We start from the raw sequence: 19,828 nt of genomic DNA on the forward strand, positions 1-19,828 counted from the left end.
TGGTTGAATTTACAGCATGTATTGAAGGTGATCCAAACATCTGCATGGTTGGAAAACTGAGGTATAGCAAATTAGGGACACTTTACCTTGCTGCTTTTAAGCCTTATTGTTAATCTTTTGGCCTGAAGGCTCCCAAAAGAGTCTCTACTCTTATCGTCTAAGATGGGTAATTCATCCCTGTCTTTGCCTTTCTGGCCCCTGCTTCAGAAGAATCACTTCTGCACACTGTCCCATAAGGCCCCCAAGCCTGAGTCTTGCAGGTTGACTCTGCCCTCTGGTGGAGCAAAAGGTGGTGAATGAGGTAGAAAAGGGAACTCCTTCCAGAAAACATACGCTGGCATGCTTCCCAGAAAAATCTTTGGTTAAAGCAACCCAAACCCTAAATGAATACAGCTCAATATGCCTGTGATGTATTAATATCCCGATAAGCTGGTCAGAACACATTTCCAAATAGACCTATTACATAAGTAGCAGTAAATACTAATCATCTCTCACCTCTCCGTGGTTTGTGCATAGAGAGAGATCTATAGTCTGGGATCTCGGAGCCATGCAGACAGAGTCCTGGCCATGCAGACCTCTGACTAATGAGAAGTTGTGAGGCCTTAAAACACAGGTCTCTGGTGACATCCACATCACACAATCATGCCCTTTGCCCACCTTTTTAATGAGTTTCTATTTTGTTTTACAACCTGCAATCTGCTGCCTATCCTGGGCAACAGTATCTATCTTTTCTGCCATTGCTTCTGCCCTGGATGCTTTTATGGGCATTGATTTCCTTCACTGGTTCCCAAAGAGGTTCTTTTCCTTGAGCTGGAGAAGCATTCCAGCGGATTACAGTGTCTGCCACTCTGCACAGCGATTTATTGCCATCTTGGGTTTTATTCTCCCCTACACATGCAGCCAAACCTCATTCATTTCATTTTCTGGGGCGAACAGAATGGAAGGAGTTGCTATTAATAGGAGAAAGGATGTCATGCCAGCAGACTTGATGACTACGTTTTTAGATTGCAAGTTCCAGAGGCTAACTTTGGTCTTAGATCCACCCTTCCCCTTCTAAGGAACTGAGCAGACAGGGACCCCCTTGTGTAAAGTGACACTGTGAAAGGTCTGCAGTCTTTCCTGGCTTCTGTGGAGAAGAGATATTCTTGTATTTGGACACGATCGCCCATACATCCTCCATTTTTCCTGCAGTGGGCAGGAGTTTGGCTAGGGCTATAGATGAAAACTGAATGCAGAAGGATGGGTGAGTTTGGTGGAGAGAGAAGCATGTGGCCCATGGGGTACCAGTACCCTCCCATGACCATGGACTTCTGAGGTTTCCCGGATAAGAAAACAGGTAAATCCAATTGAAGTTGCTTTGCGAGTTATTTTTCTTTTTACATTGATAAACATGTTGACAAATCATTTATCACAAATTAAGTAGTAGAACCATTTCTAACATTATCTTGCAGATACTGGATGTCTTTTGAATATGCATACATAATGTTATAGCTCAACTGTTACAAGTCCTGCCTCTTCTATTGGCTAACGAGAGCAATACATTGGCCGTAGCCTCAGCAGGAATCACACTCAGTACACTGTGGACTGGCTCCCAGCTGTATAAATTTATGCTTTCTTCACACAGGATCAAGAACCACAAAAAATCTGTTAGTGGGTTACACATTCAGGGCCATGAGTTCCCTCAACCAGTGTAACCTTCCAGGAGATCATATAGTTGCAGAGAGCTATGGACAGTGTGGGAACTCTCTTTTGGGGAAGGGCTGTGTTACTGGGCCCATAATTCCTTGTATGAAGACATGTCTTCACAAAATATCCCTGGGAAAGTGCCCTTGTAAAAGCAACTCCTGTGTTAGTGTGGAGTGGGGTCTCTTTGGCCCTGTATTCTCAAAGAGCAGTTTGGAGACTTTGTGTCGAGACTTGGTACCAAACTGTTTATATTTCTGGAAAGAGCCATGTTGTACAATGCACATGAATGTGTAAGTATTGTTATTACTGAGTCTCTAATTATAGTTTTAGAATCAACTTAGGGGACATTTCTCCAGCATCTTATACGTGTATTGATCCAAATTGTGTGTTTTATCCTCAGTGAGAGATAACAGAGTGGCAACAAACAGATCCTTGAAGGCTGGGTCTAGGTTTGCCGTTCCAGGTGAGCATATATATCAGAACTTTGGGAAGCATAACCCAACTACTTAATTCTTCTGAGTTCCCATCTTATCTTTGAAGGCAAAAATATCTACTGCAAGATGGAAATTCTTTTTTTTTTTTTTTTTTCTGGTACCAGGGATTGAACTCATGACCTTGTACTTGCTAGGCAGGCACTTATGCCACTGAGCTATATCCCCAGCCCTGCAAGATGGAAATTCTAAAGATGAACATAGGTAGATTTTCCATGCCTACCTTGAGGTAAAGTCAGCTCTGGCTGATCTCCAGATTCCTAGTCTGCTCTGCTTCAAAGTTGTGGGAAGAAAGACTCGTTAAGAAACTAAAGTAGGATTTCCGTTGTTGTTGGTATTAGTTTTCTTTGATGGACACAGAGGGTACATAGTTGCATCTCTCCAGAAATCATTTCAGACTGGGGCTTATACCCTTATTTGAGAAAGCAAGAAAGAACAGCATCAGGAGGTACTGAGTACATGCAGCCTCAGTGATGTAAGCTCTTCTGATGCTATTGTCTGTCCTAATCTCATCTCAACTCTGCTCCTACTTGTTTCCCTATCTCCCCTACCTCCCTTTTCCTGAACTTTCTGGTGCAATTTGCCTCAGGGTTCATGCTAAGACCAATCTCTGTTCCCTCAGATACCTGCCCTGCTATTCCTTCTTCTGTGCATATTTTGAGGAACACTGAACATGTTTAACAGGATTAATAAGACTAAAACTTTCAAAGTGCATCCTATCCTTAATGAGATGGACCCAGTTCCACAGTTTCTTAGGACTTAGGGAATAGAAGATTCCTTTCTGTGTTAATATTCTCCTAACGAGAAAGGAGCCCAGTCTGATCTCCCCAGTGGTGACTGGTACCATAGCTCTCCCTTGTCTGTGGACTCACATTCTGCAATTTCAGTTGCCTGTGGTCAGCTGTGGTCTGAAAACATTAAATGGAAACTCCAGAAATAAACCATTCCTAAATTTTACACTGTGCGCAACTGGGAGGAGCATGACGAAGTCTTGCTGTGTCTCACTCAACCCCACTGGGGAGGTGAATCGTCCCACTGAGCAGCACAGAGTACAGTGTGATAGTCTGAGAGAGTGAGAGAGTCTGCAATGATGTAACGTATTCTGGTGCATTGTTATAATTTATTTATTGTTATTAATCTCTTACTGTGCCTAATTTATAATTAACCTAATCATTGCTATGTGTGTAGACAGGGAAGAGTATGTATCTATAGAGTTTGGAGCTATCTGCAATTTCAGGCATCCTCTGGTGGTCTTGGAAGTACACCCTCCAGATAAAGAGGAACTACTGGCATAGGAGGTCATCTGAGACATAGAACACCTTGCATCTAGAAACCGCTGATCAGTGGGCTAAGGGAAAAGAAAGCAAAGCCTCCAAAGTGAGATTAGTTGGATTTGTTAGGGAGATATTAAAAAATACCACATCGGTCATACAAAGTCGTAAGATTAAGAACAGTGAAATGTGTCTCCACACAGAAGGAAGGGAAAGGTATGCATTCTCATTCCTCTGACTTACAATGATTCCTTTGATAAGAACAGTAAAAGGAGGGGTCCTGTTGCTAATTTCACTATATTCCTTAGTATTCTAGTTACTACTACTGTATTCTTCCATGTTCTGCTGACAAGAAATAAAATATAACTTTTCATACCCACTACCTTTATTTCTCCCAAGAAATCTTCATAAGAAGTAAAAGCATACTTTGCAGCAATTGCACATTAGCGATCTGGCATCTCTGTCTTGTCTGCTTCCTTTCCTATTCAATTGTCCCTCTCTGTTCACCTTGCAAAGAGGGTACAGGTTGAGAGTTCTGGAGAGCCCTCCCCTTTAAAGAGGACAGATTTGTGATAGGGACACAGACTGAATGGCCAGCGGAATCTGCCAGGATCACCACAGAGTGAGGTGGGAGCTTAGTCACAGTGGGGCCCACACGCTGAGACAGTAGACATCAACTTCACCTTACACAGATGACAGATGGAGGCCCAGAAAGACCACACTTCGCACCCACAACCACACATTATGGATCCTCTCATCTGGGATTTGAGATATGTCTGCACCCGCACTTTGTTTTGATGATTCGGTGAGATGCTAATTACATGTGCAGGGGCTTTGACATGCTGTTGTGCATGAGGAAAATTTAAGTTATTTTTCTGCTTAATTAATAAAAATATTCTTATGAAATAGCTGTGGTATTCTCCTGCAATCCTTTGTGAGCTTTGCAGCTTCTAGTAGCGCAGTTCACATGTGCCACAGATGCAAGCATGTGAGGCTCCTGGCAGCCTACAGGGAGTAACCATGGAGAAGTCTGGAGAGAGTGCAGCGTTTGGGCTATGCACGTGGCCAGCTGTTGTCTTAGAAACACCTGGTTAGAATGGATGCCCTTTACATGTGCTTTCCATTGCAGAGCTCACTGTTTATCAAATGACCATGACTATCGCTTAGGGTACACAACAGGTTTAAAGACAGATGCAGAGAGTACACTGACCCTGCCCTCACAGTTTCCATAGGGACCACTGAGGGTGATGACGGAGCTACACAAGGTGCAGGGCTGAAAGGTTGCAAGATCCTTGTCAGGGATGTTGCACATGGGTGAGGAGGTAGGATGTGCTGTAGACAGAGGGCAAAGAGTGAAGTGGATTATGGTGCAGCACAGCACACCACCCTAAGGAGACACACAAAGGCTGCAAACACATAGTGCTTCACAGCTTCTCTATGTAGCAGTGGTCTTAATGAGCTTGGAAGCCTGAGCAGCGCCCCAGACCTCTGACACTGGTATATCCTTCTGAAATGTTTAAGTTTCCTGCTGAACACAGAGGGAAGCACCAAAAAGTTTGAATAAGTGAATGTCAAAAAAACTGTTACAGGAGTCCCTCCAAGATTTCCCAGCAAGGTGGGTTGGACAGATTGAGCTTGGAGTCAAGAGGCCAGGTAGGAAAAGTAGTGCAGCTGTGTATCCGTCTGGATGAGCTGAGCCTGGACCCAACTTCCCACTGTCCCCTGCTCAGTGATCAAAGAGCCACCAAATTGCAAGAGGTTAGGGAATGATTTGAGCTTGTTGAAGGTTGAAGGTCAGGGAGAATGTATGCATGGAAGGAGCTAGTGCCCTTAGATCCCAACTGGAATTCCTTCCTATAGAGACCAGTTAGTAGAGAACCTACCAGAGGTACCAGGAAGGATCTGCTGAACTTACACAATGATTCGCCCAGTTTGTGTTGAAGGAAATTACTTTCAAAAGAAGAAAGGCTACAACTCCAGGGCCCAAGGACAGATTATTCAGGCTGACATTTCTGTGCCTGCTCACCCACTGCTTCACCTCTCTGTCCTGGTCCCCATCCTTCAGGGTCACATTTGCTCTTTCTCTCCACATGGGGACATTAGTTACAAGGAAGGAAGATAAGCTTCCTTTCTTTCTTTCTTTCTTTCTTTCTTTCTTTCTTTCTTTCTTTCTTTCTTTCTTTCTCTCTTTCTTTCTCTCTTCCTTCCTTCCTTCCTTCCTTCCTTCCTTCCTTCCTTCCTTCCTTCCTTCCTTCCTTCCTTTGTTTTTCTTTTCTGAGGGGACAGTATTGGGGATAGAGCCTATGACTTTACACATGCTAGGCAAGGTCTCTACTGCCAATCTAAATCCCAGCCCTTTTTTATTTTGAGGCAGGATCTCACTAAGTGGCCCAGACTGAACTCCAGTTTCCAATCTTCCTGCCTCAGCCTCCCAATACCTGTGATTATAGACAGTTGCCATCCTACCGAGCAAGACAAACTTCTCTTAATAACTTCCTACTTTTTGTTCAAGGGTAGGCATTGCAGACTGAGTGTTAAAATAGGGTTATTTCTTTCCATTTGTGTCTCATATTCGTCATCCAGTTGCCTGCAGGGCCTCCTGCTTTCTCTCATCTAAGTGCTGTTATCTTCTGTTTCATAAGCTCCTAAAATATTGAGTGTAAGGAATATGTGTTGTTCTGAAGAGCAAGCACTGCATCACTACAGGCATTTAAGCATAAATAAACGTGTAATGTTGAGCATGGTGATATAGGCAAGTATTTGACGGCTTGGAAAGTAACATTGAAGAGGGGGACTGCCGCTTTTAACAAGGAAGTATGCAGACATTCATATCTCTCTGCGCTTGCAAAGCCTTTGTGCTCTGCCTGTCAATGCATGCTCTGACCCTCCAAGTAATCTCAAAGCAGAGTCAGAAAACCATCCTTTCCCATCTGATATACAAGGAGAAACTGAGTCACAGAAAGACTAGAAATCCAGATTCATCTCAGCAGACGCGGTATGGGAACCAGGACCTGGGTACTGGAAATCAATGGAAATCAGACCAAAAGCACTGGCTTAGGTTGCTGCCTTGTAATTATGAGCATGCTAGCTGAACTTATATTGGATGAAATATACCAGTGCATGGCAGCTTCCAGATGGCAACGATCTTGTTAAAATCTGAGAAACACCCAGTGTATCGTCAAGCTTGCTGATGTTCATTATGGCATCTCCTGACTCCACTAGCACCAGAAACACCAGCATTTGTCTTGGCTTAAGAAACCTGGAGATACCGGGGAGATAGCTCAGTGGCACAGCACCCACCTGGAAAGCTCAAGGTCCTGAGTTCAATTCCCAGTACCAAAAAAATAAAAAAAAGAAACCTGGAGACTCCAAGTCTTTTTAGAAGTAAATAGCTAAATAGCTTTTGGCTCATGAACAAAATAGCTTCATTGATTTAACCCTTATGGCCCCCGTATTGGTGAGTCATTTCCAGCATCTGTCCATGTGTACATAGGACTTTGACTCACTTGCAGAGTTCTCATGTGAGTACCACTCCTGCAGCTCCTTCCTTGACCCAGTAGACTATGCTAATTTTTCCAACACCTATTTTCTGCACAGCACTCATTGTATCCTATCACAGAGTACATCTCATTGCTTCACTACAATTCTGTCTCCTTTATCCTTTTTCTGTATGAACAGAATATGCCTGTGTTGGTCTTGCTTGCTTCTCCATTGAGTCATTTAAGTGCTTAATGCAATGCATGGTATGTATAGGGGCTCAGTGAATAAATGGGTACATAAATGGATAAGGAAACCTATTCAAATGCATCTCGGTTTGTCCACTTCACTGTGAGTGGGCAGACTGACCATTCAGTGAGCCTGAAGAAGGGGCAGGAATTCAGTGAGTATGAATACCACACACATAACCCTGCCTGCCAGCCTCATTGAACTTTAGTCTGTCTCCATGGCACTGTATCTTAGTCTTTGACAGTATTTGTGAGAGCATGCATATTTTGGGAAGCTAAAAACTCCCTAGAAGGGAAAACCTCTGTAATCTCTTTGTGTCTGGCTGTGACTGGCTTCCCTATCTCATTGTCCTCTCTCTCCCATTTATGTTCCTTCTTCACGTCCAACTGTGATTTCCATCATGCTATCAAGACTCTTGTACAGATACCAGCTCTCCACAAAAAATGTAATCATTGTGTACTACAAACATGTACTAATAAAAAGGTCTAGAAAAATTAAAATAATCATACAATAAAGAAAAAAGGACCCCATGAGACCTGTCGATAGCTCCAGCATATCTACCTCACTCTGCACCCTGGAGCAAACTCCAATGGTGGCAGGCTGGACCGCTATGAGCTGACGTTCTTCCTAGGCCTTCCTGTTCTGCTTCCCAAATTCAAATTTCGTTCCTGTCTGATCAGAACCCAGGCTGTGTTCACACCCACATCCACAGCTTCAGGCACCACTGTCATCCTAGGGCAATCACAGCTTACCTGTGCTGCATTAGTTCAGGTGTGTTTTTAATTTTAGGTGAGTGCAGAGTTCACCCCTTCAAAAGTGTCCCAGTCTGTGCAGCCCTGTGCCTCACCAGACCTTTGAAGTTCTCCAGTGTTCCTTCTCGTACTGAAGATGGCTGGATGTACCCCCTGCTGGCCAGTGTTCCAAAACCCAGGAGTGGGCGTGGCCCTCTAACCCACTCCTTCAGCCAGAGTGGCTCCTCTCCTCCCAACTGTTCTTGACTGCAGACTCTAAGAAACTCTTTCTTCTCCCCTGGGGTGGGGGGCCCACTCTACTCCTGGGCCCAGCACCGCAGAGCAGCCACCCTTCTAGCATGTGCCTTCCTCTATGGCCACTAAAATCCCTCAACACCATCTCCCATGTCTTCTTCTAATCAGGGAACATCTGTGAGAATTATGACAGGATTCTCTGTTTCTTTCCTCAGCAGCAGCCCATGAGATGAGGACTGTGGTGCAGATGACCATTAGGGAATAAATCCTTGTACAGAAGAGAGGAGCAACGGCCCAGGGCACTCCCTGCTGTCTGTGGCAGGGAGCACTGGCCTCATAGAGAGGGCTGTAGTTGGGAGGGAGGGGCTGTTAGAGGAAGAAGCACACAGACACCAGAAGGTGCCAGAAATGATGATGGGCCTCAGGGAACAGTGCTGAACAAACTATTGCTCTGTCCTGTGAACTTGCACACCACACAGGTCCTCAAGGCCAGCAACCCGGGCCTGGCTTCCTACTTCCCTTCAAAGCATGCCTGGAGCTTTATATGTCAGATTCCCATGGTGGCCTGCATTTCCTCTCTGGAGACCTGAGCTGCCGAGGCCTGGAGACCCCTTCCCTCCAGCTTTGCCTTGTTTGATTAGCAATTGAAGCAGAACTACAGGGGTGTCCTTCCCTCTAATGGAAACACCTATAAGACATCTAGGCTTTTCCAGCAGCCTAGGAGAGGTAGTTAGTCCCCATCACCTGCATCCTGGCTGTGGCTCCTTCACAAAGCCGGCTTCTGCTGGGCAAATTGAAAGATGTGAGAAACTTGCTAAGAAATCAAGTTTTCCTGATCCAGGAATTCTTCATACTACTAAGTGTCCTGAGATTGTTGAAGATGTACAGCAGAAATGAGATAAATGATAGTGTCTCCCCCTGTGTATTGAGAAAGGGCTCTGGGGCTGCAGCAGGCTGCTCAGAGAGCTCTTCTCTCCACTGGGAGCTTCTGTCCTTCTAGGGGATGCATTCTACTCACCCTCCTCTCCCTGGGGAATCCTAACACCTAAATTAACTATCTGGAGAGATTCAATTAGCTCTTCTACATGTAATGAATCTTACATTCCCTGGCCTAAGAGAGTACTTGTTTTCCAGAGGGTGTGGCTTCCTCTCTTCCTCCTCATGGGCTACCAGAGAAGCCAGAGGCTTCTGTGGACCTCACAGGGCAAGGATGGAGGGCAAACCTGGTCTGCTCAGGAGCACATCTGCATGCTAGTCTGTTCTCCGGTTTCGTCTATGTCTGCCCTTTCTGGTGGCAGAAATGGTGCTTTGTAACTGCTGGGCTTCCCTCCTACAGAGATGCCAGCCTGCTTACCAGCTGTCCCTTGCTTCTACCTAGGCCCCAGGCAATGGATTATTCACAGTGGCACCACCGAGAAATGAAATGATGAGTGACCAAGCTCATTCAGTAAGAGCTCGGAGAAGGCCCTTTCTGACGCAGGAGTCCCCTTTGCCACCCTGGAATTCCAGCTGTCTTGGGCCTGCTTTTTTTCCGTGCAATATGGGCGTTGATGCACAAAGACCATTTCATACTGAATGTGAACCACATGGCTTTTCCCCATTCCTTCCCACATCAAGATGGGGTCATGAGTGTGCACTGTCACAAGGTCACCTGTACACATGGCAACACACATACACAGCTACTGGAACAGTTATCAGGGAGATAAGCAGTCTGCATACTGTCCTGTTAGGACCACCTGGGTACTGATTTTCGTTTGCCGGTGGAAGGAAAACATCACTAGTATTTGGTCTCAAGTGTGGTGTGGTAACACTCGGTCTGGGGTGTGGTTCCAATCTCCTTAGCTGTGAGGTTTCCGCACCCTGGTGGTGCTCAAGTGCTAAAGATGATGATCAGGGTGATAGGTGGGTGACTGAGGCAGAGCCCAGGCCTAGGGAGGGGCAGAGCTTGCGTCTTAACCAGGGGATGGAGATGAAAGTCGGCGCTAAGAGAAACAAGAGGCTGGGTGCTTCCAAACTGGGGCACCAAGCACATACATCTTTCTTGGACACATTAAGCCCTGGGGTAGGGAATGAGGTATTTCCAGCCCCTTCTGTAGCAAAGCAGGGTGTCTGGCATCCACCATCAGTCCCCTTCCATCACCTTAGTGAGTCCTCATTGGCCTCATATAAATACCCTGCCAGGCTAGGGCCCATTTGTCCCCCGTTTGTCCGTGAACTGGATGAAGCCTGCCTTGTGCAGGCTTTACACAGGCCGGCTATTGAGGGCAGGATGAGAGGCAGCACAAGATGAAGAAGAAACTAGATGGATTTGCTACCCAGGATCTTGTTTCTTTTCCCAGCCTCTGCCTTGCCCATTATGACTGCCCACAGAAGAGAGAGACCGGCTCAAGCTCAGAGCCCTTTGTAACTCTCAGTGATTCTCTGAGGTAGCCTGCACAGAGTACTTCATTTTGGGACTCTCAGCATTCTTTGTCCACATAATAAACTGAAAAAGCCTCAAACAGCATATTGCACACCCTGCCTGCAATGATCAGGGCTCCTGCAGGGTAAGGATTCCATGCTGAAATTGGGTGATTTGAGGAGAATTTAATAAAGTGGTTATTTACAAAGGGGCAGCCAAGGTGTAAGAAAGCCATCAGGGACAGTCAGGACTCTGTGGTTGGCAGCAAGTAGGCATCATTAGCATTTAAGGTAGGGGAGAAGGTTGCAAGACTCACCAGGGAGTCAGGCTATGTGGAAAGGGCATCTGGCCAAGAACTGTGATCTCCAGTCTTTGCCCAAGGCACCTGCTCTTACTCTCCAGCGCTTCCCATTGGCTGAACTCCTCTGGGTCCCCATGGTGCTCGTGCAGGGCAGTCTGCAGTGGAAGCCAGGCACAGAGACATCACAGTGCACTCACGGGCTGCATCGATCAGCACTGGTCGGCTGAAGCCTCCTGTTCCTCTTGCTCTGCATTTCCAGTTTGCCACTGCAGCACTTCCCTCAGCGTCTTTGCTCCTTTTTCTGGCCGCTCCCTCTGCTTGAAAGGTGATAGCCCTGCCCTTTTCTGTTAGCACACTCCTTCCTGAACCATCATGGTAATGTTCAGGCAGATCCAACCTGCCCTGAAAGTGCCACGGACATGTGAGTATTGCTTGGAATAGAGCAGCAAACCGGCCAGGCTGAGAATCTCTAGTTTCAAATGCTTGAAATGTTCCAGATTTGGGGGAGGTGTTTAGGATTTTGGAATATTTGCAGGTACATAGTGATAAATTTTGAGGATGGGGCCAAGATCAAACACAATATCTATTTGTTTATATATATCTGAAAGTAACGCTATATACTACTTTAATGCTTCTAATGAAATATTTCATGGTGTGGCATTTTCAACTCATAGCATCACATTGGCACTCACAAAATAATCAGGTTGGAGCACTTCAGATTTTCAGATTAGGGTTGTACTATTTGCTGCCTTCCCAGAGTTCCACATATTATGAAAAGGTGAAGAATGAACACCTTACTGCTAACTCATAACAGGATAAAATATGTCTGGAGCATACTCATAGGAGATACAAAAATTGCAGAGAAGGTGTTGCAGGAATATGAAATTATATTTAAACTAGGGCTTACTAGAATGGAAATTTGTATAGAAAGTGGTAAAGATCTTTCAAATTACTGAATTCCAAAAATGAACACTGTTCAGGTAACAGCAGGAAGTATACCAGTGTACCTAGTATATGCCATGCCTGAGCAGCACTAGAGTTTGCCAGGGAAGCAGAACCAGTAGGATCTGTCTGTCTGTCTGTCTATCTATCTGTCCATCTACCATAAGAATTGACTCAGTCTATCCATCTACCACTCATCTACCTGTCTAGAGATTGTAAGAATTGACTCACACCAGTAGTATCTCAGTCCAAGCCAAAAGTCCTGAGAAGCAGAGGAGACAATACTCAAGGACAGGAGAGAAGAAAAATGTCTTAGTTCAAGGACAGACTATTGGGACCTATTCCATTAGGACCCAAAGTTGACTGGATGATTCCAGCCCACATTGGTGAAGAAAGATCTTCGTTCCTTAGTCTGATGACTTAAGTTCTGTTCTTTCTAGAAACACTCTCACGGGGCTGGGGATTTAGCTCAGTGGCAAAGCGCCTGCCTGGCAAGCGCAAGGTCGTGAGTTCGGTTCCCGGTACCGGGAAAAAAAAAAAAAAAAAAAAAGAAACACTCTCACAAGAAGCCCAGAAACAATGCTTTGCCAGCTATCTGGGCATCCTATGGGTCAGGTGAATCAATGGGCAAAGTTAACCATCAGAGGAGATGAAGTGGAGCTTTCTAAAAATCATTCGTTGAAGCCCAAGGTCAAATGGCAGACTGAGTGTAAGACAAATCTCCACTGAATTCAAAACCAGCACTTTTGTATTTCTTTGCTTAGGAATAGTTGGCCTCTATAAAGTGTTGTAAGAGATCTTAGTCTCTATTTGGACTGTTTTTGAATATACTAAGGAAAGGATTGCAACAAAAAACTTTCAAGTTGCCTGGCTTTGGCCTTAATGGGTGGGGAGGGGTCCAGTGCATTGGCCTCTTTGTCCTGCGACAGTGAAAATGCATTAGTTGTGCTAGGCTGCAGTCTTCCTCAATATGTGGTTATAACACAGTTACTGAATAAACAATGGCTTGTGGGAGTAACAACTTATAAACACGGTATGCATTCTCTCCTGTCCCTCCTACTGGATTTGGGTTTTTCTGACTGATATAAATCAAATATTGTGCCTTTATTTCAGAAAAAGCAGGCCCCACCTAACTCAGTAGAGTTTGTTTGCAGCAATGCTACTTTATTTGACTTGGACAAGGACAGAAGGACAGGTGTACTAGGGAGGAGTCTTTCTACAAGTCTACAAAGTGAGACCTTCAAGCTTATTCTCAAGACATCAGAAGTCATGGAAGGGGATGTGGATTCCACAGGGGTGGAGAAAGGGGTGTTCAGCCATAGATTCAGAATGCTAGAATAATTACAGAAAAATTATCCACAGATAAGGCCTTTACTGGACATGGGTCTCATCTTCTTTTATCTCTTTGGAATTTGTGAAAGATGGGATATTTTAATTAAATAACCCATTGGTGGAGAAATATTTATGGTGCACTTACTTTGGACTCTATAGGGTTTTCTGTAGGGGCACATGAGACAGTAAGGAATGTCCTACTTTTTAGGAACTTACATCCCAGCCAACAATGATGTATATATTTAAAAATGATGAAGGAGGACATAAACAGACGTGCAACATGCAAAGAAGGCATTTGCATACATAGTTCCATTTAATCTTCTCATTAACTGTCTGCAAGAGGAAAAGTTATTTCCACTGCAAAGCCTTACGTGCACCTCAGTGAGATAACCTGTGCAAGGCCTGAGAGGCACTCAGAGCATAGCTCAGACTATCATGCCAGCAGTCAGCTAGTAGAGTCCTTTCTCACTCCTCTTCTGGAACCTGAGACTGAAACTCACTACCCACAGGGTAGGCTCACAGGGCGGCATGCACACAATTGATTCTTTGCCTGTTATTTCCCTCCCTTGGCCTTTCCCCTTCTGTCATAAATATACCCTTTGGTGTACCTCAGTTATGATCAGCCTTGCCCTTATTTTCACAGCTATGAAAGATTTCATTACATGTATGTTTTCACATGGTACCCAAACAGTAATGTTTAGGAGACATAATGCCAGTGTGAACTAGCATATGTCCAGTGCTTTTGTCTCTGTAAGTTTCAAACTGAATTTGTAAATATCAGCATTCCTTTAGGCTTTAAAATACCCAGTATGTTTGGCAGGCTGTCCTGTGAAGCCACTTTTTGTGGTAAAAAACTAAGGTGTTAACTGACACCTGGATTTCATTGTCAGGGATGGAAGCCCTGGTTTGTTTGTTTCTTCATTTCCCTTGAAAGACAATTCTCCACAAAAGCCGAGGTGGATGATGCACGTGGGGTGAGTCTGACCCCCTGAAACTGAGTGTGGGTATTTCTGAGCCACTCATGCTGTGCTACTTTGCTGTGGAGCGTGAGAATGGGCGGGGCATAAGCCAAATGCTCAGAGGAACCAAACTTAGGGGCAGCTGGAGCATTTCTGTGTGATAAGAGGTGATTGTGACCAGGTGCTGTGAAGGACAGCAGCACTTATTTTGCTGTGGTCTCAAGCGTGCTGCCTTTCAAAAGCATTTAAAGGGCTATTTGACAGAAGGAATGGCTGCATTGCTCATTGTCTAGATACAGTGTTGCCCTCAGACCTTTAGGGTGGTATGATGGAGAAAGGCCAAGCTTGAATTTTTCTCTTCTTTCTGCAATACATTAATTTTATTGTATATGTATTTCAACACTCTCTTTGCCTGTCTTTATAAGGTTACAAACAGATAATTTCCCTATACTTTTCTTCTAATTCCCAGGAGATCTCTCTCTTTCTCTTGTCTCTCTCTCCCCCTCTCTTCCTATCTTTCTCCTTCCTTCTCTCTTTCTCTGCCTCTCTTTCTTTCTCTCTCTCTTCTTTCTAATAATAAATACTTTGAGGCCTTGAGTCCATATTTTAGTGGTTTTATTTCTGTAACACACAACCCCAGGCTTCCTTAAATGTTTTGTGCTATTTCTCTGTTTATAAAGCAACACGTAATAAAGCCACCATTCAGCAAGACATAAAAGACATAGACGACTGCATTTGTACAGCTTCAGGACAATAGATGCAGCTGCAGACTATTACAGGTGTGACGGCTTTCTTTACCATGCTGTGCTCCTGTGCCGGGTGAACATGTGCTCATAAGGTTGGAGCCTCTCCTGGCTGATGACAAACGTGGCTTTTCATTATGAAAGAGGCTGCACTGACAGCAATGCAATTGGGGCACCCTCAAAAAGCCATGCTTAACTAGACCAGGTTTGTTCTGTGTAAGAAGCACTCCATCCAAAACAGGAACAGGACTGGACAGACACACACACATGCAAAAGGGCCTAGAGACTCAGCACTGGAATGGCAAATGCGTATCCTTCCCAGGCTTTGCCTTTCTCTGGATTCTTCCAGGATGCTGAATAAGCCAGGCTATGGGCTCTGTGTAGGGGGCACATAGTGTGGAAAAGTCATTCAAAGGAACATCCAATGTTAATGGCCACTAGCTTTAGGGCTGGAGTTGAAAAGAACCCAGAGGTCAGGCATTGAAGCAAGGGGACTGAGGCCATCACAGTGGAGACAATTTGGGGCTTCCAGGGTCCCATCCAGAATGCTTAGGTTTGCAGTTTGTTCTGTATTTTGTAAGAGTCATGTTGGGTAAGGATCAGGGAGGTTGGTATATCTCCAAATTGTGGGAAAAAGTAAGACACTTGCCATATTTGGATGGACCCTTCCCAACTTTCCCTCTCCTGTCTCCCTGATGTCTGATGATTGGTCATCTCCAGCCTTGCTTACTAGATTAGTCCTGGATAGATGAGTAGGGAACATTACTTGGGCGTACTTAAGCATATATTTAATCACAATCCTAAGGAAGGTGAAATGCCTGGGTGTGTTTTAGGAGTAATTTCATAGGAAAACTCTGTTAAGGGCAGTGCCTGAAAAGAGAAAGGTTGGTCACTGAATTTTCTGCCCCTAAGTCTCTCCCTGCTCCACACCAACCAAGGCATTTGGTCGGCTGGGAGAACAATTATGCTTTTTGCTTCTTTTCTTCTTCTTTTTAACCTGGAAGGAATGTCTCCTCTGCATTGTTATGGAGACTGGATAAATGAGACAGATAGATGGGGGCAGGTATGAGGAGGTGACAGGAGTTGGCTGCCAGGTTACCTTTGTGATCCATCTCTGCAGAAGCCAGCGTTAATTCTGCGGAGACTCAGCAAGACTGATATCCAGCACTGACAGTTTGGACATCTAAACATGACCTTGGATGTGCCCAAAACCGCAGCTGATGCTATGCCAACTTTCAGTGTAGTATATCACAGGGGCCTCAGAACTGTACTGGAAATTGGCTGCATTTTGAGCATTCCTGTATCTACAGAGGAGTCTTTTTGGCCCTGTAATGTGATGTGGTGTGGAGGGAAGACTTCCGTTTCAGTCAGTTTTCAATAATTGGATGTTCACAAGGTAGCCAGGGATGATCCTCCTGAATTCCTGTTGCGTTATAAGATGCCTGCATTAGGGGATCAATTATTCACGTAGTGTGGATTCTGCTGGTCTGTTTTCTGCACCATGGATATTTAACTGGTGTCTGGTCAGAGTTCAGCTACTGGGAGCAAAAACTACCTAAACATCTGCTTCTGACTTCCCCGGATGTATTGGTTAACAGGGAAGTTCTCTCCTGTGAAGCAATGGGAAAGTGTTTCTGACAAGTCATTTCCCAAGGCCCATTCACTACTGCTCTTGTCTCACTACACTCCGCATATCTAAATCAATGATTCTCAAAATGTAGTCCCCAGACCCGCAGCAGCAGCATCCCTTGGGATTATGTCACAAGTGCAGCTCTGCAGGCTCCACTCCAGAAACACTGAATCAGAAACCTGGCACAGGGACTCAGGACTGCTGTATCTTAGGTTGTCCCTGTGACTTGAAGGCATGTTGACTGGGAACCACTGATGTGAGTAGGTATTCTTTTTTGAGACCCCATAGGACAATGAAGCCAAACCTATTAGAGCTTCTTACAGTAAGAAACAGCCTGCTGTGGCACACGTGGTATAGGCTCTCCAACACTGCTATAGAACATTTAAGGTCACAATATTTGGAAAACAAGACAAAATAAAATTTGGGGTGATCCTGGTTCTGCTGCTTAATATCAGTCTGATTATAGTCAATTAGGTGTTTTTCAGCCTTGGCTGACCTCATCTGTCACTTGGTAACAATAATGAATACAACCAAATTTTTGCTGTGGTAACACTGCATGTAATGAGCTCACAACCCACGTAGGATAGAGCAATATGTGTTCCACAAGCACTGGCTATCAGTGTAAATTTTACCAATCCTCTGGTTGGACCCAAGTAATAGTCAAAGCAGTGACTGACCTCAGAGATATTAACATAAGTTGTATCCCAGGTACAGCACTAGTTCAGTAAGCCACAGAGTGTGTTGTTCTCTTGATAAATTTCAAGCCAAGCTGGTTCCAAATCCATGTTTCAGAAAGGCAGCCCAAGGTGAACTACACTGGCTCTGTGAAGGACCTGGGGAGGGACCACTGACATCAGGAGCTTCTGTTGACTGCACTTCTCTCTGGCTCATTCAGTCTTAAAGTATATTCAGGGTATTGTCAGCAAAGCCAAAAAGAAGGTGTGGAGTACAATTTAGACCAGTCTAATATTTGTGTGTGTGTCTTGGTTACTTTTTCTCATTGCAGAGACAAAACACCCAACACCCAGAATTAAGGAAAGAAAAGTTCATCTAGCTTACAGTTTGTGGAGGGTTCAATCTATAATCAGCTGGCTCCAAGGCAGCGTGGCAGGGTACAGGGGCAACACTTTAAGGCAGCACAAGACAGCAGAAGCAGCAAGAGCAAAAATGGGCTGAGGGGGGAACAAGCCTCTTTTCCTCCCTTGTATTGTATTCCAGCTATTTGTTCATGCCCACTCAATCTCAGTACCCTCCTCTTGCACAGGCTCAGGATGAATACAAAGTAAGCACCCTGGCTCCCAGCTGAGCTACATAGTTAACCTTCTAAACTTCTCAAGTTGACACGTGAACAGCATCCTAGAACAGAAAGGGCATGTTCTTTTCACCCCAGGGTGTAGAACTGCTGAAGTATTTAGTTTAACTTCTAGACTCCTCAGGTTGACACAATGCATCAACCATAACTGTGAATTTGAGTTACTGTCTTGTTACTTTTCTCATTGCTGAGACAAAATACTCAACACCCCAAATTAAAGGGGGAAAGGTTTATTTAGCTCAGAATTTGTAGAGGTTTCAGTCCATAATTGGTTGACTCCAAGGTAAGGTGGCACGTGGCAGAAGGACAACAGTTCATGACAGTGGAAGACAGCAAAAGCAACAAGAGAGCAAAGCAAGCCTCTTTCTGTCCCTCATATTGTATCTAGCTTACTGAGATTAGGGTCACGCCAGTCTGATCAATGGACTGATCCATCAATCACCCACCCTTAATCCCAACTTCTTAATCCCAGCATTGCACAATGAATGAGTCACAAACTCTAGATTCAGCTCCTTCTGAAAAAGCCTTCCACCCATGACTGCATGCAGCTTTGGGGGGATATTTAGACAAAAACTGTAACAGTCACCTGAAAATCTTATTAAAATGCAGATTTTTATTCATTGTCTGTGCAGTGGGTCTGGAGACACTGTAATTCTCACAAGTTCCCAGGAAGTCTCCATGGTGCCCTTTGCCCATCACATCACACTTTTGTATAGTGGGGTACTGTCCTAATGCTTCGCAAATGCTCCTGTGCACAAAATTTACCTCCACAGAAATGCTACTCCAGGAATGGTCCAGAGCTGTCATTGCTGACACCCTGTGGGAACTGTGTAAAACGCAGAATCTCAGGCCCCACTTCAGACCTGCTGAATCAGAATCTGCACAACAGCAAGATCCCCAAGCACGTCTGAAGTGCCCAGACTAGTGGTGTGACTGTTTATTTGCACAAGGACCCATATTTGGTTTCATGTTCTACTCTCACCTTCTTGAAAAGCTTTCTAATTCTTGCCCAAAGGTCTGTATTTTCACTTTGCACCATACCCAGGGAGTCCTAGATGTACTGTTCCACACCAGTGTCTTTAAAATCTAGCCTGTACATGACCTAATTGGGTTACTGTTATAAACTTGTATTACTGCTAAGAATTTGTATTTTGGGGCTGGCAAAGGTTCTGAATCAGAAAAATATAGTGTCAAAGAGGTTAGAAATCTTCCATGATTCTAATGTAAGGGGTCCTTATTCACTTCTTGAGACAGTCATCTGATATTTCCCTAGTTAGCTCTTTGGTCACTTATATGCCTTATGCGAGAATGGCACCAGAAAGGCCGGCATCTGACTGCATTGCCAGAAAATGTGATACTCAGCACAAAGCTTGCTGGGCACCAGAGCAAGCATATTTCTTGTTGGGTAGTTTCCCCATAGGACCGTTCAGCAAAACATCCACCTGCTTGTAAGTGGATGTCCATTAGTGGTGTGACATTTGTACAAGTAAAGCAGAATGAATGCAGAGTACAGGATGTCTTGTCTGGAGTGAGATTAGCTACGGAAGCCAGAAATAGCAGTGCAGTGGTGGTCAGTGGTAGCTCACAGATTCCATTGGTCTTTTGTTTGTTCATTTATTTGTTTGCTTTATGGTCATAGATCACTTTAACAATTCAGTAAAAGCAAAAATCCCTTCCCAGTGGAAAATTCACCTTTGTACATTTTGCAGCAGTTCACCTTTGTACATTTTGCAGCATACTCACAACTAGGATTCCAAAACCTGGCTAAAAGATGTGACTCTTGCTATTTCTTTTCCTTACCTTGGGCAAGACCTAGACCACCTGGACCTCTAAAACCTGTCAGTAAAACAGAGAATAAGTGAGGACACCTGCCTAACAGATATTACAGGAATCAAATGAGACAGAGTGAATGGAAAAGTGCCCTGTACATTGCAGAAGAATGTATAAATTTGAGGCATCATTATACATACCTTGCAACACTGTTATTTTCAGCATTATAGTTAGGATCAGGACACTGAGTTTGTGAATTTAGCCTAAGGCCATAGAAC

At 44.6% G+C, this 19,828-nt stretch overlaps 1 protein-coding gene across 1 annotated transcript in view; it reads left to right on the forward strand.

Annotated features, from left to right (window-relative positions):
* Ntm (neurotrimin) overlaps positions 1 to 19,828 on the forward strand; it is a gene marked incomplete at its 5' end in the record, with an annotated part of 414,849 nt that overhangs the window by 214,120 nt on the left and 180,901 nt on the right.

The sequence above is a fragment of the Chinchilla lanigera genome, unplaced genomic scaffold (genome assembly GCF_000276665.1).
Source record: "Chinchilla lanigera isolate Chin_1 unplaced genomic scaffold, ChiLan1.0 scaffold00011, whole genome shotgun sequence".
Lineage (NCBI taxonomy): Eukaryota > Metazoa > Chordata > Mammalia > Rodentia > Chinchillidae > Chinchilla > Chinchilla lanigera.